This window comes from Pollicipes pollicipes, unplaced genomic scaffold, assembly GCF_011947565.3.
Source record: "Pollicipes pollicipes isolate AB1234 unplaced genomic scaffold, Ppol_2.1 Scaffold_4881;HRSCAF=5763_pilon_pilon_pilon, whole genome shotgun sequence".
NCBI classification, from domain to species: Eukaryota; Metazoa; Arthropoda; class Thecostraca; order Pollicipedomorpha; family Pollicipedidae; genus Pollicipes; species Pollicipes pollicipes.
In genome coordinates this window covers 33,527,744-33,548,843 of record NW_023596576.1, presented here as the reverse complement: position 1 = coordinate 33,548,843, position 21,100 = coordinate 33,527,744, and the positions used below count along the sequence as shown (strand labels likewise).

The following is a 21,100-nucleotide window of genomic DNA, read 5'->3' as shown; positions in this document are numbered from 1 at the left end:
CGTAATGTACGGACCCCATGAACGTAAGCCACAGCCAAAGTTGTAAATTTCTCCTATCGTTGAAGGTCTTTATCTCTTCCATTACCTATTGGACACAAAACCCGCAAGATCTCGAACAATTATTTTGAAACATTTCATGGCTAGGAAATATTAAAAGTAAAAATGAAAGTGAGACAGTATCAATAGTCTTATTCCTTGTAGACTAAACAGGAGCACGGAGAGATGCAGGTAATATTTTTGTTGCATGCCCTTATGGAGAATAATATCAGTAGTAACTTCAAAATAGCCTGCCGATCCTACTCAATTTTGCAGTTTTTCGTATGTAAACATTGTTCAATGCGGCATGCTGTTTAAAAAGGAAAACCTGAAAAATCGAATAGGATCAGCGGCCAATTTTGAATTTATTGCTGATATTTGTTTTAATAAAGGCATGTAGCCAGAATACCTCATCTATCTCTCCATTCTCCTTTTTATTCTACGAGGAGCAAGGCTATCGATGTTTTATATCCATATGTGTCGTGTTAATCGTAAATGTACTAGAAAAAACTTCCGTAAAACTAAAGGTCTCTCATTCTTTTGCATTCAATTGCAAGTTAATGGCTAATGCCCAGTAACAAACAACTGGACAAAAGCCTCCAAAAACAAAATTCTGCATCTGCATTTTTCCGTTAATTAACATTGCATGAGCACCACTTTGCTAAGCATTTCAGCCTTGACTAATTCTTGATCTAAGTTCTTAATCTTGACCGCCTTCATCTCCTCCGTGTTCACGTGCTACGTGCACCTGCTCCCGGCAGCGCGGGGATCAAATAGGGCGCTGCGAGCAACCAAGGCTCTTTAATAAGGTGTTTGACCCTCGGATTTATACCAAACCATGCTAGGTTTGAATACTAAATAAATAAACTTCGAGTAATTTGTTTTTGATCAATCGTCGCATTAATAAAGTTACACGCAAAACTTACTTCCATCTTCTAAACACTTATGACTGATCATCACCGTCGTCATTGGGGCTTTACGATACACTCAGCTGATGAGGCTATATAGCATCGTCTGCCCCTCACCCTGGTAGGAGGAGCGAGCACTGCGGGGAATCGAACCCCGTGCCTCTGGTTTCTCGACGCGCAGTGTAACATTTGTTGCTGTGGTATCGTCATCTTGTGGACGGCATTATTTCAACTGTGAAACGTGTGCACTTTTGAAAATATTGTTAGATCTACAAGAAATGTGTGAATTGCTGCTTTCCAAATGACACTGTAGCTATAATGATTGTTTGGGGTAGCTTAATGTGCAGCGTACAATAACAAAGGAGTCAATACTAAAACAGAGGATGTAGTTTTACAAAATGAGTTAGGGAAGGGGGGGGGGAGGTGTTAAGCGACAGGAAATGACCAAAACCCACACCAAAAATACGTCAACAAACAGGTTTTTCCACAGATTTAGTCCACTTTCCTCTCAAAGTTGGGGGGACCGAAACCAAACTTGGGGGAGGCTAGAGCTCCCCTCCCTAGCAACATAGGAAACTACATCCCTGACCACCACATCGCACCAGACTTCGCAATGTACGAAAATTGATGTGTTGCGTTTAGATCCATGAAAACTCATCCAAATATGCATACCAGAATTCAGGGGATTCAAGGAATGTGCTTTTTGTGTTCGCAGCTCATCACTTCATTGCGGGCAGTGTGCTTATTAATCCGAGTTATCACGCTGAGCACAGGCTTACACTGCAGAGAATGGATTCCCAGGTGGACTCCCTGGGGCATCCTGGTCCTTAGAAACAGGCCAGATGTTGCCATTCAGCGTTCCTCAAGCGTCTTTATTTAGATGATGGCTATGTGCGCTCAACATGCTGAGGTAGCACGGAGGTTTTACTCCCTCTCCACAAAAGCCTTGTACACTTCAGTCAGATCCGGAACATCTCCGGAGCGTAGTGGCTGAAGGCAAGGTACGGCCAAAAATGAGTTTTTTATTCCTTGCGCAGAATTCCTTAAATGCATCCGCCCTTTGTGAACACATTTCCTCCAGTACGTTTAGCCATCCAGCACAGCTTTGGTTACTATTTATATGACAGCTATTTATTAGGCTTGTGACACGATAGATGACCACGTACGATTAGTGCTTGGTATATTATATTATGTTTGAAAGTGGTTAGCGTATGCTGTTTTCTTAAAGAGAATGCTCCACATTTGAAGATATAAAGCAAACATCAGATATTATGAAATAAGCTCATCCGCTTTCATTTCATTGCTTTTACATGGAGATGACTGCTCTAGACAACACGATTTCTTTATTTAGATTATATGCTCCACATTATGTCATTGTTTCATCGCGTCAACGTGCCTTGCAAAAAATAGATTGTGAACTAATTGACGGCAGTTAGATATGACAATCAGGCTCACGAACGTCTGTTATAAACGATTCGACAGCCGGATTTTTTTTGGCCGTGATCGCCGCATGGTCAATGGAATAGTGGACTTTTAATGGTATTATGGTGTCATAGATGGGGGACCCAGAAATAGATCACAAGAAAAAGACTGCGCATCTTCGCGGGCGTGTAGCTCAGAAATCTGGGGGGCTTAGGTCTTGCCAAGGCAGGGATGTGAAATGCACGAATAATCATCAGTATGGCAGTTTCAGTTCAAAACTCTTACAAATGTGGAACACTCTTTAAGGAAACATTCCACATTTAAAGATGGCGGAGACAGCATGAGCTATGATGAAATAAGCTCGCTTAACACCTGGTATTCTTTGAAGTGGAAAAGGCTGTTCTAGACACAACAATTTCTATGTTAAGTAGATCTGCTCCTCATTACCTCATTGTAATGTTACGTCATCTTACCTTGCATCACATTGATTGATAGCGAATTAACGACCGTCATATCCGGAAACCGTGCCCATGAACGCCAGATATAAACGACTCGATAATGGCATTTGTCTTGGCTTTGATCGTCGCATGGTCATTGGTATGGTAGGATTTGTTATCTAACAATATTTTTGGCGTCGTGGATACCTGTGTGATCTTAAAAAAGTCTACCCGAAATAGCCTGTACGTCTTCGCGGGTGTGTAACTCAGAAACTAGAAAAGTGTGGGTCTGACGAGGGGCAGGCCTGTGAAGTGCACCGAATGATCCTCAAGATGGCTATTCAGTTCAAAACTCCTTACACATGTGGAACAGTCTCTTTAAGACCTAGATAAAAATAATGGCCCTTGGGCGTCGCTCCTAGTTTTGTGATAGGTGAACGGTGTTATAACTGACGCATGGTGACAGTTATTCAGGTCCAGTTCCTGTGTTCGTATGCACTACGTACAAAAAAGGACCAGCACGCTTCTTCCGGGGATGACAGCTCGGTTCGCGGGCCTATTCAAAATTGGCGCACATTGCGCAAATCAATATACAAAACAGGTCACTTATAATTTACTACGCAATGAGCGCTTCGCACGTTATTCATTTGACCATCAAAATTACTGCAAGGCTGGATGCTCGCACTCATTTATCCAGTGCAAACATACGGGCCCTACACTTCGCACTTTGCCTACATGCCATGCCTTGTTTCCAAAGCAACGACTTCCGCGACAGGTAAGCGTCTTGACGGCCCGCGTGGTCATCCGACATCCGTTTGGAAGCTGTACGCCCATTTAACAATAATACCAATACACGGTAAGTTCGGTGCCGCCGGCTAATACGCCGATTCACAGAGGCCAGCGGCAGACCTGCACCCGGGCTCTACCGGTCGGGCCCGGGACATCGCCGCGGCCCGGCCGTCCTTCCGTGCCGCCGCTCTGACGTCACGGTCGCCCAGACCGGGCGCCGTCTGCTGTGTCCAGTAACAAGTGTGTAAGTGGCGTCGGCCGGTATCGACTGTGGGTGCGGCGCGCGCGGCGCGCCCTGCGCCCGGCGTGGGCGTGGGTGGCGGCCGCTCTCGGCCGGCGGCGCGGCCCGGCCGGCGCCAGTCGGCGCCGCTCCGCTCTTGCCATGCAGCCGCGCCCGGGCCGCAGTGGTCGCCAGTGAGCGCGCACGCCCGCTCCGTCCGCTCTGGGCCATGTCTGCTCGCAGGGCGCTGGGCGCGACTGGCCTCTGCCTGCTGGCGCTGTGCTGGCTGGCGGCGGCGGCGGCGGCGCCGCAGCAGCAGCCGCACCGGACGTCCCTGCTGCAGCTGGTGAGGCGCGCCACGCTGCGCCGGCTCGGCCAGAAGCGCGCCGAGCCAAAGCCGGCTGAGTGGCGGCAGGAGGCACCGGTCGGCAGCGGCCCGCCGGCGACCTTCGCACGGAGCCGGCGCGCCGGCGACCAGCAGCAGCAGTACGACGTGCCGCAGATAGGTGAGTCCTCCGCAGCGCAGGCCGCAGTCGGTGAGGGCTGCTCAGCGCTGGCCGCAGGTTGGTGAGTCCGCTGCAGCGCAGACCACAGATCGGTGAATCTTCCGCAGCGCTGGCCGCAGATCAGTGAGTCTGCTGCAGCGCACGCCGCAGATCGGTGAGTCCGCTGCAGCGCGGGCCGCGCGCCCCCTCCAGCCGGCGCCCGCCGGTCATTCAGCTGTTCTGGCAGCTGTGCTACCGGCCCGCACAAGCTGGTCACACCCTTAGCGTCTTTACTGTCGCTGCCCACGGCTGCTCCCGTTTCAATCAGCTGTTTACGCTTCTCGCAGCTGTCTCCGGGCTCCGTAGCCGGTCCCACTCCCGACAGCTGGTCCCACTCCCGACAGCTGGTCCCACTCCCGACAGCTGGTCCCACTCGTGGGAGTTAGTCCCGTTCTCTGCGGTTAGTCCCGCCGCCTTCCCTCCCTGCACATCCCACAACTGGCCCTGCATCCCACAACTGGCCCTGCATCCTGCAGATGGTCTTTCCGCTTACATCTCAACGTCGCCATTCGTACCTGGCCTCACGGTCTAAAGCAGCACTTCTATTGCCCAATGGTGATCCCACCGCCTATCATTGCTGCTTCTATCCAACGCGGCTTCGCCGCGTACAGTTGTTTGCACCGCCTCCAACCATAGTCCAATAGCCCGCAGCTAGTCCCATGGCGGGGCACCAATCTATGACCCGTTCACGGTACTGCTCGCAGCCGAAACAGCCTTGTTAGGAGCACCTGCGAAGCATTACACTTCTTTGCGGCAATCGTGTTAGTTGGGGACTTCGGTCAGTAGCCGGTCTTGTGTTATCCGTTGGCCTGCCGTGAGATGGAAGTGACACGCAAAGGACTTATTTATTTTAGGTGGTTGAGTGCATGCATCTCAATGATCGGACGGGTTATCTCTCACGCATTTGTAAATCTCACTTAGTCGGCTCGTCATTTCCGCACATGCCTTGAAATGACCGGACTGCTATGTGCACTCGTTCGAATGCAAACACAACTACAAACATATATATATATATATATATATATATATATATATATATATATGTGTGTGTGTGTGTGTTTGTGTGTGTGTGTGTGTGTATGCGTGCGTGCGTGCATGTATCAATGTGCTGGTATGTGTTTTACGTGCACACAGAAGTTTGTCTTTAGGACGGCCATAAGCCAAATCGATGGTGTGAAAACGATGGGAAAAACAGCTGGATGGTGGGAACCCAGAATGGCGGAAAGTGTTGAGGTTATTGTTATTTTATCCTAGCCAAAGCGGCAAATGAATGCTGGAGCATACCGTGCAGGCCTTGTCGCCTATTTCTAAAAACGGATTGCGTGACTTTGTACATTTCTTAGTTCTGCCATCCAAGTACGGGCAGTCAAAAGATATTGGTGCCTTCAACATAGCCCGAACTTCGCAGAGCTGTGTAAACCGCATCGCGCGCAAAATGTTTCGAAAAGCGACCAAGGTACCTGTGGCCTCATGTGCGTTACTTTAAACTGATGTGGGTCCGCGCGTTTCAAAGTTAATAGCGTGTGATATATATCCAAGGTCTGGGAATTGTTCATTATATAGCTGTCTTTGATCGAAAATGACGATGACTACCACGGCACGGCTTGGAGTTGATAAAAGGAGTTGAAGGTGCTGTGTCTCGTAGTTCTGATGAGCATGAAAGGTCCGCTGGTTAAATGTAAAAAACTTGACTCCATCGAGTAGTTCAAACAAGCCTTCCAGTAGCACTCGCAGTGAGCCGCATTAAAAGCGAACATGATCACGCGACTCACACCGTACAAGTGCTCCGCCTTTAAAGACTACGACCCGATATCGGTAGAAGACAGCTTCTGTATAGCGGTGGGCGCGAGTCCATCCTGCTTGCCGTGAGTGACGTCACCCGATGGCAGTCAACATCCACTTCGCCGAGACGCTGTACGCTCTCCTGCGTGACATCGTCCTCACGTACATGAAGTCATTTCACAGTTTCAGTTTGAAGTGTTGACTCACAGACATGAAGAGCCACCTATGTGGATTGCCCCGCCCAATGAATGGTAAGTGGTGTCTAGAACATTTACGCGGGGTGCATCCATTGCGAAAGACAGCTGGCATTGCGGCCCGAAAGCGGAATGCGACATCAGAGTATGATCCGCAATTTCGACACCCGCTGTTGCTTTCATGTGTTGTGGATTGCACCCACGCGCTGTGCATCGCCACGGTCTCTGACGAATAGCGCAGCTATTGGCCGATGATTTGAGTGCATTCCATTCAGCGCCATGGCTAGGACACTGGACAAAAATAACATAAACATCACCTAGCCGTGGCGGCCCTTGGCTGTGATCTACCCATAAGGGATAATTCCGGCGTGCGCTGCCGCCAACACAAAAAGGAGGCGATGTACCAAATCGATTGTCAAGTAAAAAGTGACGTCCTTTAGTAGTGTTCTTATCGGGGTGTAAAAAAACTTGCATTGGATGGGGGTGAGAGCGTCTTTAAGGATCGAGCTTGCGAGGGACATCTATAAATGCTTTTTTCATAAAGAGGAAAAATTAATGCTTCGAAAAGCAGCCCGTCAACTACAATAAATGCAGAACAGCAACGTTGGCACTTTTGCCTGTTTGGCTTTTCCTCAGGGCAACTTGTGATGCCCTGATGTACTTCGGCGGAGTGCAGACTATGGCTGTGGTGTGTTGGTCCCCAGTAAGGTCCACGGCTAAGTACAAAATTTGCAAAAGTGTCGTATCACAAAGAGGAAAAGGCTGGTTTCGTGTTATGCTACCATACTCAGGAGCAAATTCTGCAAGTCCCCATGCATGCAAATTAACAGATGACATTTTCGTCAGCCTATGATCACCTTTAGTGTTGTGGTCAAATTTCGTTTCAGTTTGTTATTAAGCAATTGACATGTTTAAGTGTTAAAGGACCTGGGTATCCCTCTATCCTATATATAAAAAGCGCATTCCTAACTCATGCGTCACCTGTAATCGGGTGTAGCAAGGAGATTTAGCGCGGCAATGATATGTCCAGCGTTGCGTCCCGCTAACAGGGCGACCAGAGAGCGCCTCAGGGCACTTGACGTAGGGGTTCGCCTACGTCCGGTTTGGTGGGCAGTGCGCAGCGGAGTTTAAACCCCGGGCTTACGACGCTAAGGTCGGCTCGCAGCTTCTTTTGTTTCTTCGGTCGCCCTCAAGTCAGCAGGGCGACGTGGATCTCCGCTGCAATGATGATGCCGGTCTGAAAGCCAGTCCACCGAGTGGGTGCCCGTCTGTATGGAACGAATGTGCCTTTCGGTCTGTTTTCCGTATCTTACCTTTGACGGCCCAAAATATGCCAGATTAAGGCAGCGTAAATATAACCATACTCCCCCGTTTTGCAGCGGGTGACATAAGCTGGCTTATCCTGCTTCTATTTTGCTTACGAATTCTTTTAAGAGCAAGTTTTCACCTTCGGATGTAGCCCTGGGCCCGTCGAGCGATCGGCAGCCTGTTCCGCTGGTGCGACCGCCGCTGGTGATCGGCAGCCATGTGCTGGAGCGACCCGTGAGTCTGAAGTCAAGTCCTTCCTGTCCGTGCTACACCCGTAGTGGAATGGAACGTTTTGAGCTTTGCTTCGACGAACGTTTTAATGCGTATTGTGTATATATGTATATGTTTTTCCACGTCTTCGTATGTGATATATATGTATATGTTTTTCCACGTCACGTTTTTCCACAATTCAATGAAGCTGGCATGTTAACAGACCGCAGATATCTGTGAATGTCTCCATGATTGCACCATGCTGTACGATATGGCAGTGATCATGTCCGCGTTGCGCTCCATCAGTCAGTGTTTCAAGAGCTCCTGGTCGGTTACTAGGCTCCGCTCACGTGCATGAGGCGCTCGTTATTGACATTATAGCTGCTGTTAGTCATTTGTCGACATAGCTGTCGAAATTATTGCGTTTTATGCGTTTTGATGACAACGAGCAATAGCTGTCAAACTCCATTCCCCCCCCCCCCCAAACTGGTGCATGGGGAAAAATTTGCTGATGAGCTTTTGTGCAGCAAGCTTTCTTGGTTGGACCTATCGTTAAAAATAGCTGACTGCTGACTCTGCCCACAAATCAGAGCTACTTTCGCTCAAAACGCTGCGTGGTTCAAGCCTGTGATCTTCGGCGCCGGATGCCGGTGGATGAACCGCGGCTACTTCAAACCGGAAAGGCCATTCCAAGCCGGGAAAATGCACAATTGTCACTTATCAGCTGCAAGAAATCTGACGGGCTCGGCAGTGAACAAAATTATGATATACAGTGGCAATGACGACAGCTTGCCTTCCGTGTAATCCATATGTTACACAGGTCTGCTCACTGGGCTTTGTATCCCTTTTGGGCATGTTTGTCTTTGCGCCGAAAAGAAGTTTGGACACAAACTATTTGAAGAGCTCTAAAACATAAAACTCAGATGTCCTGTATTTAATGCAGCCTTCACCCCCCTCATGAACTTCATAAAGCATCGGCCTTGATCGAAGCATACGGCCAATGGACGGCATGACTTACGAGAGGGCACCTGTAGGTGAAAGAGACAACACTAGTCTACGTGAGGAAGGAGAAAATAATTTTAAAAACAAGATCGAGTTGAATCCCCCAGTTAACAGCGGCGTGGTCAGTAATCACGCTCACATAGGGGTGCCACGGGGATACAAATAGCTATTGATCGAATGTAAAGAATTGGAGCGCTGCTGGGATGAGTGGGCTGAGATAGGGGTACGGGTGGGGATGGGGAAGCACCCCGGTTAGTTTTGTTGGTGTTGCATGTGTAGTACTCCGATATGTTATTGCTCCTTTCCAAATGGGCGTTTGAAAAGTGCATTCGCCGGATTATCAATACCGCTGCATACACACGAGGCTGTCCTGATCATGCAAACGAAGCGCACCCATATAGGTAATTATGTCGTTATGTCGTTATGTTATCATGTCGTTTCATTCGTTCTTTCTCTCCTCTCACAGCGAGACAAAGCTATTTCGTATCAATGTGTGCAAATATACCTCAATGGTGGCTGTCAAAAAGTATAATTCAGGTTGTCTCAGTTGAGAGCGGGGTTCGTGTCGCGCGAACGGAAATTGGCCATCTGGGTTCAGTCGAATGCGTATTTTTAAACTGGGTCCGATGAATCGCCTCGAACGCTCGCATACAGTACGCGTTTTCGCGCCAACATATGGCATTAACTGCTCCGAGTCCTGAGGAGTATGAAACGCGACCGGCGGGTTCGGCGGCGGCCACATTTGTCATCGCGCCCCCGACGTTGCGTGTTCTAATTTACCGGTTAAGTGGCGACGATGACGTCAAATGGCCGCGGTGTGAACGTCACGTCGGATACGTTAGCTGGCGGTCGACTAAACGTCATGTCGGATAGGTTGGCCGCCGGTCGACTGAATGCGACATTGGATGTGTCTGTAAAGACAGTAAAGCTGTCGGGAACAGTGAAAACGCATTTCAGAGACAAGGGGACATGTAACCAAATGACCGACAAATAGTCGCCAAATCGTATGCTCTTTAGCCGATAGTGTTGCTGGGTGAAATTTTAATGGTGCGATTTCTTGGCAGGCTGCTACGCAAGCACGCTGTCAATATTCGCACCCCGCGGGGAATGTGATCATGTATGCCATGTAACCGATGTGTATTGTGCTCCCTGGTCAACCGCGCCTCTTAAAAATTAAATCTTTTACTGATTCCTGGCTGATGCCTTAAGTAATAAAAGATGCATGCATCCTCGCATGCATCTAACGGGGCATCAGCTTTATCAGCCTCCACCCCAATATTGTTGGGAAAGATTAAAGGCAATGTTCCACATTTGTATGGGGTCTTGAACTGAAACAGTGGCATCGTAAAGATCATTCGGTGCAGTTCACAGTCATGCCATTGTTAACACCAACACCCTTGTAGTTTCTGAGCTAAACGTCTGCGGAGGTGTGGGTGCTTTTTGGGGGAGACTATTTCAACGTCACCCAGACATCCATGACGTCATTCATATCCTGTCATTCCGTTAGCCATGCGGGGTTCAAAGCCAAGACAAAGAGAATTGCCGGGCCGTTCACATCTGGCGTTCGCGAGCACGCTCTCCGGATATAACGGTCGTCCATTGGGTAGGAATCAATGCTGTGCAAGTTTCGAGGATATAACTATGACCTATTAAAGAGCAGATTTACCGAGCAGAGAAATTGCGTTGTCTGGCACAGCCTTTTCGTTTCAAAGAGAGTGTTCCACACCCGTATGGGGTTTTGAACTGAAACAGCCATATTAGGACCTCTCGGTGTGGGCCACATCCTTGCCCATCTTAAGGTCTAAATCCCTCTAATTTCTGAGCTACAGGCCCTTGAAAGTGAGGAGACTATATGGGGAGAGCATTTCAAGGTCTCCTTGGCATTCATGGCCCAGTGATATCGTCATTAAAATCCTGCCATTCTACAAGCTTTGCAGCGGTTAAGACCGAGAAAAATATAATGGTCGAGTCGATCGTATCTGGCGTTCGTAAGCAGGATTTCCATGTATAACGACCGTCAATTGGCTGTCAAACAATGTTGTGCAAGGTACGATGACGTAATGAAACAACGACGCATCGAGGAGCATACTTACCAAACAGAGAGATGGTGTTGTCTAGAGTAGTCTTTTAAACTTCAAAGCATGCCAGTAGTTATAAGTGAGCTTACACCATGATATCTAATGCTTGCTTCGTTGTCTTCAAAGGTGGAATATTCTCTTTAAGCAATAGGCAGGCGGCGCATGGAAATAAAGATATAAACAGTCAGCCTTTGCCCCAGTGAGTAGGTTTGGCGCGTTGACTGCTAGATGGTACAAACGCAATGCAAGCTAAGGGTGCCATGCTGCAGTCCATTCCACCTTCCCTAGTTGGAGATCGTGACCACATGAGATGGTTTCGGGGCGTTATTTGATAAAATACTAGTTTTAAGTTGATAATATGATGGTAATTATGATAAATGATATGATGCTAATCATGTGATTCGCACTGTAACAGTGGGTAGCAGTCTTGGTGACTCACTGATTTTCTTTACGCTTTACGGACTGCCCACCTTGAGACTTTAACCATTACCACGATAGTGGATTTCATGGGCAGCGGCGTAGCTGTAGCAGAGCTCTGACTTATTTGCAGCTAAAATATATGCATAAGGCTGCATTATCCTTCACGGAGGAAGCCTGTGCAATCCGCTTAAGCATACCCAATGATGAGTCCTTCAATGCGCGTGACGCGGGCGTGGAGGTAACCGCGCGCAGTTCGATTCGTGATAGTCCTGACACTGGCCAAGAAGCCAACGTCGGGGACATAACTAAGCTTCTTAGCAGAACTGTTTTACTGCTGCAGTACTGCACGGTAGTAGCAGTACTGCTACAGAACCTCCACCAACGGGGCTGGTGGTAGAGGCCGCCATCCAGGTCTGCACGGTCAGATCAATTCAGCAAGGCGGCGAATTTCGCGCTTCAGTGCTGGCGTTGCTTTTCACACGCCCACCGTGCCGTCTAGGTGTCGACGCATGCGGCGGCTGCTCAAAGCCACGCACATTAGCGATACAGCAGCGAGCAGATCCAACGCCGAAATCTGGTCATGATCAATCTGGCATTCTGCCAGCCGGCCGCGTCCCAGAATAGAGCTCCATCACTCAACCCGGCCGACCAGCCGGCGGTCGCAGGCCCGACAAACGAGCCGACGCCGCGTCCCCCCCCCCCCCCCGCCTGCCGTCGGGCAGCGCGGAGGTCCGGGTGTTGCTCTCCGGGGGGCGGGGGTGTCGCACGCGCGCGACTGCGGGCGGCATCCCAGCCATGGAGGCTGGCGGCTGGCAGTCGGCCAGCAGACCGACGCTTCCGCCAGCGCCGTCCATTCACGGCTGGCCTTCATTGACAAATCGACGGCGGTTCGGGGCCGCAGCGCCGAGAATAGAGCCGCGCTTTACGAGCCGCCCAAACTGTGATAGCCACGACGCTATGAGCCGTGTCATGCCGGGCGAAGCAGCGCAGACACCGCCACCGAATGCATGAATTCTGAAAAGCAACGGAAAAGGACCATGTTGGCTGCCGCGCGAAGCCTGGCGGGTGTGGAGACGCAGAGTTCACGAAAAGAACAGGTGTTTTAGTTCCCCGACTTTACCTATTCCCCATGTTTGTGAATTGGTTTGCTGCATTAGCTACCCAAACTAGGCTAGAGAGACGATTTATTAATTTATCCCTACTGCCATATGCTGCAACTTGAATTCATCGAGATCGCATTAGTACAGCTTGAATATCCGTTCTAGTAATTCGCCAAGAGAATAACTCTTGGCCGACTTGTCCGATCGTGTCAAACCAGGTCAACTCACTGCTCTGCCATTTCCGCGGACCGTCCACATCTCCGCAGACAAAAGCTGACTCAAGCTAGTAAGCGTCTTCATCCAATTCCCGTCGGTGTCGTAACGTTCTCATGGGTCATCAGATTATGATGACCTTGATTTTTAAACTGCCTACTAATTACAGCCTCTATTACGGCAATGCTATTTCTCTTCATAGAGCCTCCGTTAACCTGCTTCTTGGCGTTTTTCAAGACTACGCCACCGTGCACTGTTCATTCGACCAGGTCATTCCACGGCGAAGCCTAACGCGACCGATTTTTTGCCACCGGATTTCTATTAATCGCTCCCGCCGTAGCCCCGACGTGACGAAAATCGCTACTTCGGTCGGCCGCGTGTCCTCCGCGTTTAGCCCATCTGCAACTTTGTAAGAATTGGAAAAAGGATGGACCAGTCCAACTACATCGTCTAGACACCCGGCCATGGCCGAAGTGGGCGACGTCCGCCATCTTTCCCTGTTGTTCTTAGGAAAGCAGCATCTTTTGCTGAGTGATAGTGAATTGGTGTTTAGAGAGCAGTCGAAGCAAGTTTTTGCGCGATGAAGTTAGAATGGAGCGGACGTCTTGAGCGCAGTTTCGGTTTATTGCGGTTTGTGTGCTTGTCCCATTTGCCCCATTTACTCAACACAAAAATTCGAATAAAAAGGTAGAGGTCATCTTCAGCCTGCTGTCGGCATGTTTGGTCCGACAACTGACGATTTATTATTTCATGCATGAACACTATAAAACAACTAAGCGAATCCTTCGTCGGTTAAGGTCTTCTACGATTTGTGCTACCTGGTGTCAACCGAACCTAGGTAATGTGTTTGCTTACGTTTCAACCCTGTTTACATTATGAGGAGCATTGCATTCGCATTGTTCAGTCGAGTTGCTGTCGGCAGTATGACATTTGTCATTTCAACTTCTTATTACGCTAGTTTTATGTCAACATTTGTCACCCAATTCGTCTTGCACGCAGCGACTTTTATTAAAAAAGTGAGAAACTCGTCCATGGCATTGTAATCTGTGTATTGTCTGTTTCATTGCTGTAGTCAAACCACATGATTACCCAGCTCGAATAATTTGTTGTTGATGGAAGTCGCGCCTCGATTATACATATGTCCTTCCGTTCGCCACTGGCATGACTCTCCCCGTTAAATCAAGATTCAAAGGGAGTGTACGATTTTCAGACACGTCGAAATGAGCTCCAGAAAAAGTGTGATGAACGTGGTGGAAGTTCAGTGGGGGCAGAATTTTGTTGGGAATGGTGTCATCCACACGAAAACGTTCTCCAAAATGCGCAATGATGGCACCGTTTGCTTTCTGGGCAATCGGCTCACGCAATGTTGTCCATTTCTAAGATGCCAACTCATACAGCCCATCTAAATCATCTAGCGTGCAAAAACGTTTCTTGTGTTGCTTGAGCAACATTAAGTGCTATAAGATTAGAACTGCACTTTCATCAATACGTAATTCGCCCTAAAAGAACCGAGTGGCTAGTGCCAAAAACCGAAAGTTCATAATGCGATGATGGCGAATATTTTTGATCATATTTAGCCTTTGAAAGCCCCGAACTCGCATTTAATAATACCAAACCAATTTTGTGCAGTCTGAACCACCACACAATAATAGAAAACGAGACCCGCTCCAGACAAAATGCCAAAGGGAATCATGTATCAAAGTGGTTGGCCGGTTATCTGCCATTTTGCCCTGCCGAGCTTTAAAGATGATGTCACAGCTAACTGATCTTAAATGATATAAAAATGGCCTAAATTGCATTCCGAGCAACTGAATGGGTGATGGAATATCGTCGACAATAGTTTTGGGGAGGGCACAAATCTCCCATGCTGGCGCGGGGTGAGACGCAATTACATCGCAAACACCTGTCAGTATCATTCGACATGTCGATAAGTTTAAGATCTCAATACAAAATGTCGATTCGTTTGAGATTTCAATACAAAATGTAATCATTCCTGAAATGCGCGAATGTCTTTTCGTGAACTTCACAATGCTGTTTGTGGCGCGATGATTATGCTTGCATCGATCAGTTTCACCGCACCCTTGTATTTTATCCGGTTCCACCGATTCATTTCTCCCATCATTAAGGCTACCGCTCGCTGTTGATGCTCCCCGTTCATTCGGTCTCACCGTTTGTACAAAGCAACTGATATTGTTATAGATAAAACAATTGGAACATACAATCGTTGTCTCGCAATTCCGCTGCCGCGATTCCAAGGAGATCATAAGGATTCTAGTATTATAAAGTTATTTTACTCAGTCTAAAAAATGTGCCCTTTCCTGACAAACTGATCAACCAATCAAGCAAACGCAACGGCACAAACATAACTAAAAAGCCAGCGCTCATATGTCTAATAACAACACCCCACTGGCCTCTAAAACGTAATGTTCTTGATGACGTAAACAAGCTTGGTGTTTAACAGGACGAACTTTCCGTGTGTCGGGCTACATGTTTCATGCAAATAGTTGAGGATCTTCGCTAACCAAGGGTCCTGTGCTTATGCTCTAGTTTTCAATCACGGAAGAGCGGCTTCTCAGCCATCGTCGAACTGCGCATACCGATAGCAGCTACTGCACGTGGCCGAGGGCGTATTATCTTGAATAGTTGAGGGACCATGGAAAGCAGAAAGGTGGAACTACGCGTTAAGAAGCGCATTTCTTAATAACTTCGTTATCAGGAAAGGTCTCTGGAAGACTTCTTAGCAATCAGTCAGCAATGAATGCTACCGCTACGTAAGCAACTAGAAAGATGGCGGCTGTCGCACACCGGGATCGCGGCACGGTGCTTTGCAGCCATAGAACTGAACCGGTCCAATGGCTGTTCTGCCCCTGCAATATTACGAACCGGCCAAACTCGGAGGAGGGCGCAGAAGCCGAATGAAGTAACGATTTTCGTTTCTTGGACTCAATAGGAGCGATTACTTGAAATGCGTGAGTGAAAAATCGCCGCTTCGACAGGTGGTGCGGTTGAATGAACTGATCGAATGGGTAGTATGCGTGGGCTTCTTTGCTTTATTTGGCCCGCGCCGCTAAAGCTCGCGACCCTTCCAGCACACTGCAGCGTACGTGGGGAAAGCCAGCTTGCGGAGCCTCTGGCTCTCGACGGGGCCCCTAGGAGATCCTGATCTCGACGGAGCCCCTACGGCCTACTTCGTTGATTGCAGTCATTTGGATCATCTCCCGGGATAACTTTGTCCGCCCAGACCCGAGTTGTACAAATGATCCAATTTGGAAATTTCAGAACTGGGCGGCAATAATGGACCGATACATGGGAGTTGGAGTGGTGCCAATTAGGTCACTATCAGCCCGAAACACTGTTGCGTCTATTCATTTGTTGCAGTTGCTTTAATTAGATACGTTTAATTTCGTTTTGAGAGCGCGCGTCTGCACCCATGGCGTCATTGCCACTTTTGAAATACGGACGTTGGAACCATTCATGTGGAGGCGCCATGAAGTGTTTCTATAATAAGTGTATGTGCGTGCTTTGTTGATGCGCCAAAAGATATCAGCGACATCTAGTAGGCCAGCTGCTCTGTGCCTGCAATTTTATGTTCTTTGCGCCCAGAACGGCTCTCTGTGCAGATAAAATGGTGGTTTGAGGTGGCAGCAGGTAGCAGGTCTTGTAGGTCTTTGCCAAAAAGGTGACTAACCAATTAGTGGGTTTACGTACTGGAATCGTAATATGTTTCCCTTTGTTGGTTAAACCCGGTGACGCACGACTAAGTTTTCTCTTTGTCCATGTGTTAGGCAAATGCGGTTCATCAAAGAACTGCACTCAGTGTCGTATATTAGCAGTTCCTTTCTTAAAGGAAATTTTGTGATGCCAATTAAACTCAGCGCCATTATCGTATGGTCTGGTTGCATCATCTTCATTTCATTTGGTGAGAGCGTTTACCTTTAACAACCGCCATCTCTCCGTACTGTAATGTCTTGACAGAGGTGCATGACAAAGGCTCATCGTCTTTCCGGTCCAAGATAAAACCACAGCAATTATTTCGTCAAGATATTTTGCCAAGATAAAACCGCAACATGACTCCGATCACTCACAAGGAGTTCGATTCGCTCTATGACTAAAACCTAGAGTTGTTCTGCCGCCGACGACAGAAGAATGTCAGTCCGCTAAGAAGTTAGGCTTCTGGCTATCCTGGGCAGGTGAAGAGATCTTGCACATTCGTTAGGAAATCTCGCACATCGCACATCGTCTGGCTATCCTGGGCTGGTTAAGGTAAGATCTCACACATTTGTCTCCCACTCTTTCCGAAAATTTCCAGTAATACTGTCATTGAAGTTCACAAGTTTAATCGCATTAAGTTCACCGCAAATCGAGAGACAGCTTGCGTGTGCGCCGCTTCGCAGTTCGCGGATGCACAAGGGAACGGAGAAGTAGACCGAGTATAATTCAAAGCAATGTGATCTGACGAGTTACCTTTCGGAATATTTCGTTTACTGAATTAGCGGCATGCTCTCGCGTAGGTGCTTAATAGCGCGGAACCCTCGGCCTTCCAAACGGGCGTTCCTGCAGTGCAAGATGTGATCAGCACAGAAGTGTTTAAATGATAGATCACAGTGTAGTCGGAACTGCAGGCAGTTCACCGAAATGCCACGATAAATAGTGTGAGAAAAAATTGGGAAAAAGCGATTGCAGTGGGAGAAAGAAGACGGTTTGAACAAAAGCTGTTCGTCAGCAGACGCCCAGGATGGACGTAACTAGCAAAGTCAACATCGTCCAAGACGGCTCTCCGCCGAACCTACGAAACTGTACAATAAAGTGTGCGGAAAAGCCTACATTCATTCAGTAAAAACGAAATTCAGTCTGGTAACAGCCTAGCTTCATCAAAATCCGTGGATTACCTAGTAGTCCAGTTACCATCCTTATACTTTCTATAGGAGACTGCACTATCGACTGCCGCAAACGTTCTTCACATAAATATGTTTCATGTATCTTGAAGGTCCAAATTAGCTGAGTTACTACTTGTGCAACTTTGAGCATTTCTCAGAATCCAAGATGGCGGTCGCCGCCATATTGAATACTGGCCCAGTTTCGAAGTTTATTTCGACGACTTAAAGGCTCATGTGATAATTTTTAAGGATGTTTGATTCAGGCAGCCCACTTTTGCAACTTTTTTTAGTGTATCGGGTCAAATTTAAGATAAAGTGAAAATCCAAAGGTCACACTTGACCATGCATTACCAGAATTACCTGTATTGATCGATATATGCGGTTTGTTGTCTTCTCGTACTCATACTAGGGGTACACTTCGCAGCAGCTACCTTCGTTACGAACTATAACAATATGAACATGTGCAACATGAGCGACACATTTATTAAGGGAGACTACAATGCTTACATAGGCATGCACTATGGATGTACGTAAATGTCCTTTCAGAAACTCGTCGCTGCTTAGCGATACGCGATGAGTGGCACACAACTCTCACTGGACGTGATATCTTAGCTCAGAAATCATGCTTCTGTAGCTGTATATCGAGAGCAAGTAGTGAAGCAAAAAAGTATTCGAGGGCGCATATAGTAATTCTCCAAAAGTGGCTGAAGTCCCATTATAGAGACTTTTATTCGAAACGAAACTGTCTGCTGTCTTGAGAACAGGATAAGGCGAAAGACAGCTAGTACCACGCAGCTGGGTACAGGTCAAACGGTGTAAAACCGTGCATAAGCGCAGCCTAATCACATTCAAGCAACACTTGAAGAAACTCTCGGGTTAGAGTGGCAGCCCTTATGCTCAGTGGGGCGATCGCTCTACATCCTGCTAACGCCTAACACCATGCCACTTGCTACCATCGTTTCTGTGCTGTTCCCGAACACCACCCCTCCCACCAAGGAGCCAGCCCACATCCTTCCGGTCGAAGGCTCTTGGGTTGACTCCAGGTAGTCGCTCAGCTCCTGGTATGGCTTGTTGCCATTCAGTAGGAGGCATGCAGCAGCACGGCGATAATGAGGCGGTTTGCCATCAGGGCTTTGTTCCAGGCCTTTCCCTTTGTCCTGCTTGTGACGCCGCCACCAAGCGCTGCACTTGTAGTTACCCTCACAACAGATCCCCTCCGCAGTGCCCCTGCACTACACGGAACACGGGAATGTGCATCATGCCCGTGTGAAGTATGCCCGTGCATCACGGATGTGTATCTTACCCGTGTGAGTGAAGTTGTACACGGAACACGGGAATGTGCATCATGCCCGTGTGAGGTATGCCCGTGCATCAGGAGTGTGTATCTTCCCCGTGTGAGTGAATTTTGAGGTGGGCCCTTCGCTGAGGTTCGTTGGATTAGACTGGGTATGCAGTGTGATACAAGCGGGAGTCGACTGGGAGGTGGATGTGCTGCATCCCGAGAGCACTGATAGTCCTTTCGAGACACACAAACGTAGGCAGAAAGGTGTCTGACTGTCAGGCGGTGAGTCGACCATCGGCCCGAACACCACCGGTGTCTTAGACATCAGCGCAGGACCCGCCACCAGTCGGTCTTACTGAACATTGAAACCCGTCCACTCGGCCGGCTTTCCAGTCTTGTGGACTTCCGCCAGCCATGCCACACTTCACTGCTGACAAAAGCTGACGACAGTGAACTGAATCCGTGACTCTTCAGCGAACAGAGCCTTCATCCGGAGCTGAGATGCATTCAGATTGAAAGGCCCCCTCGTAGCGCTGCACCTGTGTCGCCTGGTGGGCGAGCCGCAAAGGGGACACCACACTATCGCCGTTCTGCTGCACACGCTGTACCTGAAAGGCGCTACGTCATACCAGGAGCTGAGGGACTACCTGGAGACAGCCAAAGAGCGTCTGACCAGAGGCATGTGAGTGAAATGCTTCTTCAAGCCTACAATGCTGGCGCTCATGTTCCTGCGCGGAGGGCGGAGCGACACCTTCCTCCTTCAGCAGCACTGTCTCAAGGCATTGCTTCCGTATTTCTTCGTGGCAGGTCAATTATGCTTGCTAAATGAGATGACATGTGAGACAGATCAAGCACATTGCCCAGCGTGCCAGGGAGGAACTACTGGTGGGTGCGCACATCTGGTGACACTCGGGGAGCAACGCTGCAGTGCCAGTAGGTCGGATATTGGTTGACGTCGGTCGGCTGCTGTACTTAGTTGTTTGGGCGCTGCCTGGGACCGCAGAAGGTATGGCCAAAAGTTTGGACACTCTACTAGCCTACTGCACTCCTAGCCCCAGTCGTTGAAGAAGCCTCATCATGACCCCCCCCCCCTCACCCCTCCCCCCGAAGAAGACCTTGCCAACTTCACTTGGAACGACGAAGCCTCCGCCACCATAGCGGCTATCTCAACAGCAGCGGTTAGTCCCGGAGCCCTCCTGGATGTAGTGGCCTGCAGCTGCATTGCAGAAAACAAGACATGCAGAGTTGCACGCTGCAACTGCAACAGCCTCAACGCAGGTCTGTGGCGTACACACTACTGCAAGTGTTAGGGAGAAATCGTATGTCATAGCCGTTGCACCAGCCAGCAGATGACCTTGAAGACAACGAAGGGGAGCTAAGTGTACATAGTAATGATGAATATGCAATGTAATAGAGGAGCGTGATGAGTGATGGCTGGTGGTGCCGCGCTGGAGGTCTCTCCAGATGTCGTGATACTGTACGTCAAAGGTCTTCTCTGAGTTTGATATTTTACCTTTGGTTCAACGTTGAATGACACTTCGTAGCCCAGAAAGAAGTCCAGAAACGGACCCGGCACCCATGATAACCCTTTTACAGAAATATTACACGACCATCTATGTCATCCAGATTGATATAAACAACTGGTTGGCATTCAAGATGACGCCCGATGGTCATGAATTCTAAGAGATGCTCAAGGTTGCACAAATAGAAACCAAGCTAGTTTCGCTTTCCTTATTATCTAAAACACACCTCTGTAAAAAGTTTGCGATAGTCAACATTGCAGGGTCAATATTCTGACAACTTGAAAATGACAGGGAAGCACAAACAACATTACATCTCCTGCCGGCACGTTATGCCAAAAAAGCCATTGTCAAACATCTCTCCAACATTGCTGGATATTGCTTAACCTGGAAGACGGAGTACCACAAGGACGCCCTACTGTCCGACACAAATATATGATGGACATCATATCAGAAGATAAACAAGTAAACACTCGTAGCATTTTGATATAAAAGAGGAACAGTCGGCATCGCTACAGCCGCCGCCGGGCCGGTAGCCGGCCCTCTGCCGGCTACCGAGCCGCCAGCCCGCTCAGCCCGCGAGCGTGGCTCTGCAGCATGTTCAGCCGTCTGTCGTCTCCGCTTCAGAGTGTCCTCAGTCGGATGACGGCATGGAGCGGTTCGCCTGCCCGTCGCCCAACCGCTACGGCCGCTACTTCTGCATAGACGACCACATGCTCTGCGACGGCTTCAAGGCCTGTCCGGGCGGGGAAGACGA

The 21,100-nt window shown here is 48.7% G+C and overlaps 1 long non-coding RNA gene across 1 annotated transcript in view; it reads left to right on the top strand.

The window, feature by feature from the left end:
* The first annotated feature begins 4,279 nt into the window (after nt 1-4,279).
* Nucleotides 4,280-21,100, top strand: part of LOC119099853 (uncharacterized) — a 23,178-nt gene continuing 6,357 nt past the window's right edge. The window contains exons 1-2 of the long non-coding RNA XR_005094422.1: nt 4,280-4,318; nt 20,971-21,100. The exon at nt 20,971-21,100 is cut by the window's right edge and continues 31 nt beyond it. This is a non-coding gene — a long non-coding RNA (uncharacterized LOC119099853). The remainder of the gene's footprint in view (nt 4,319-20,970) is intronic.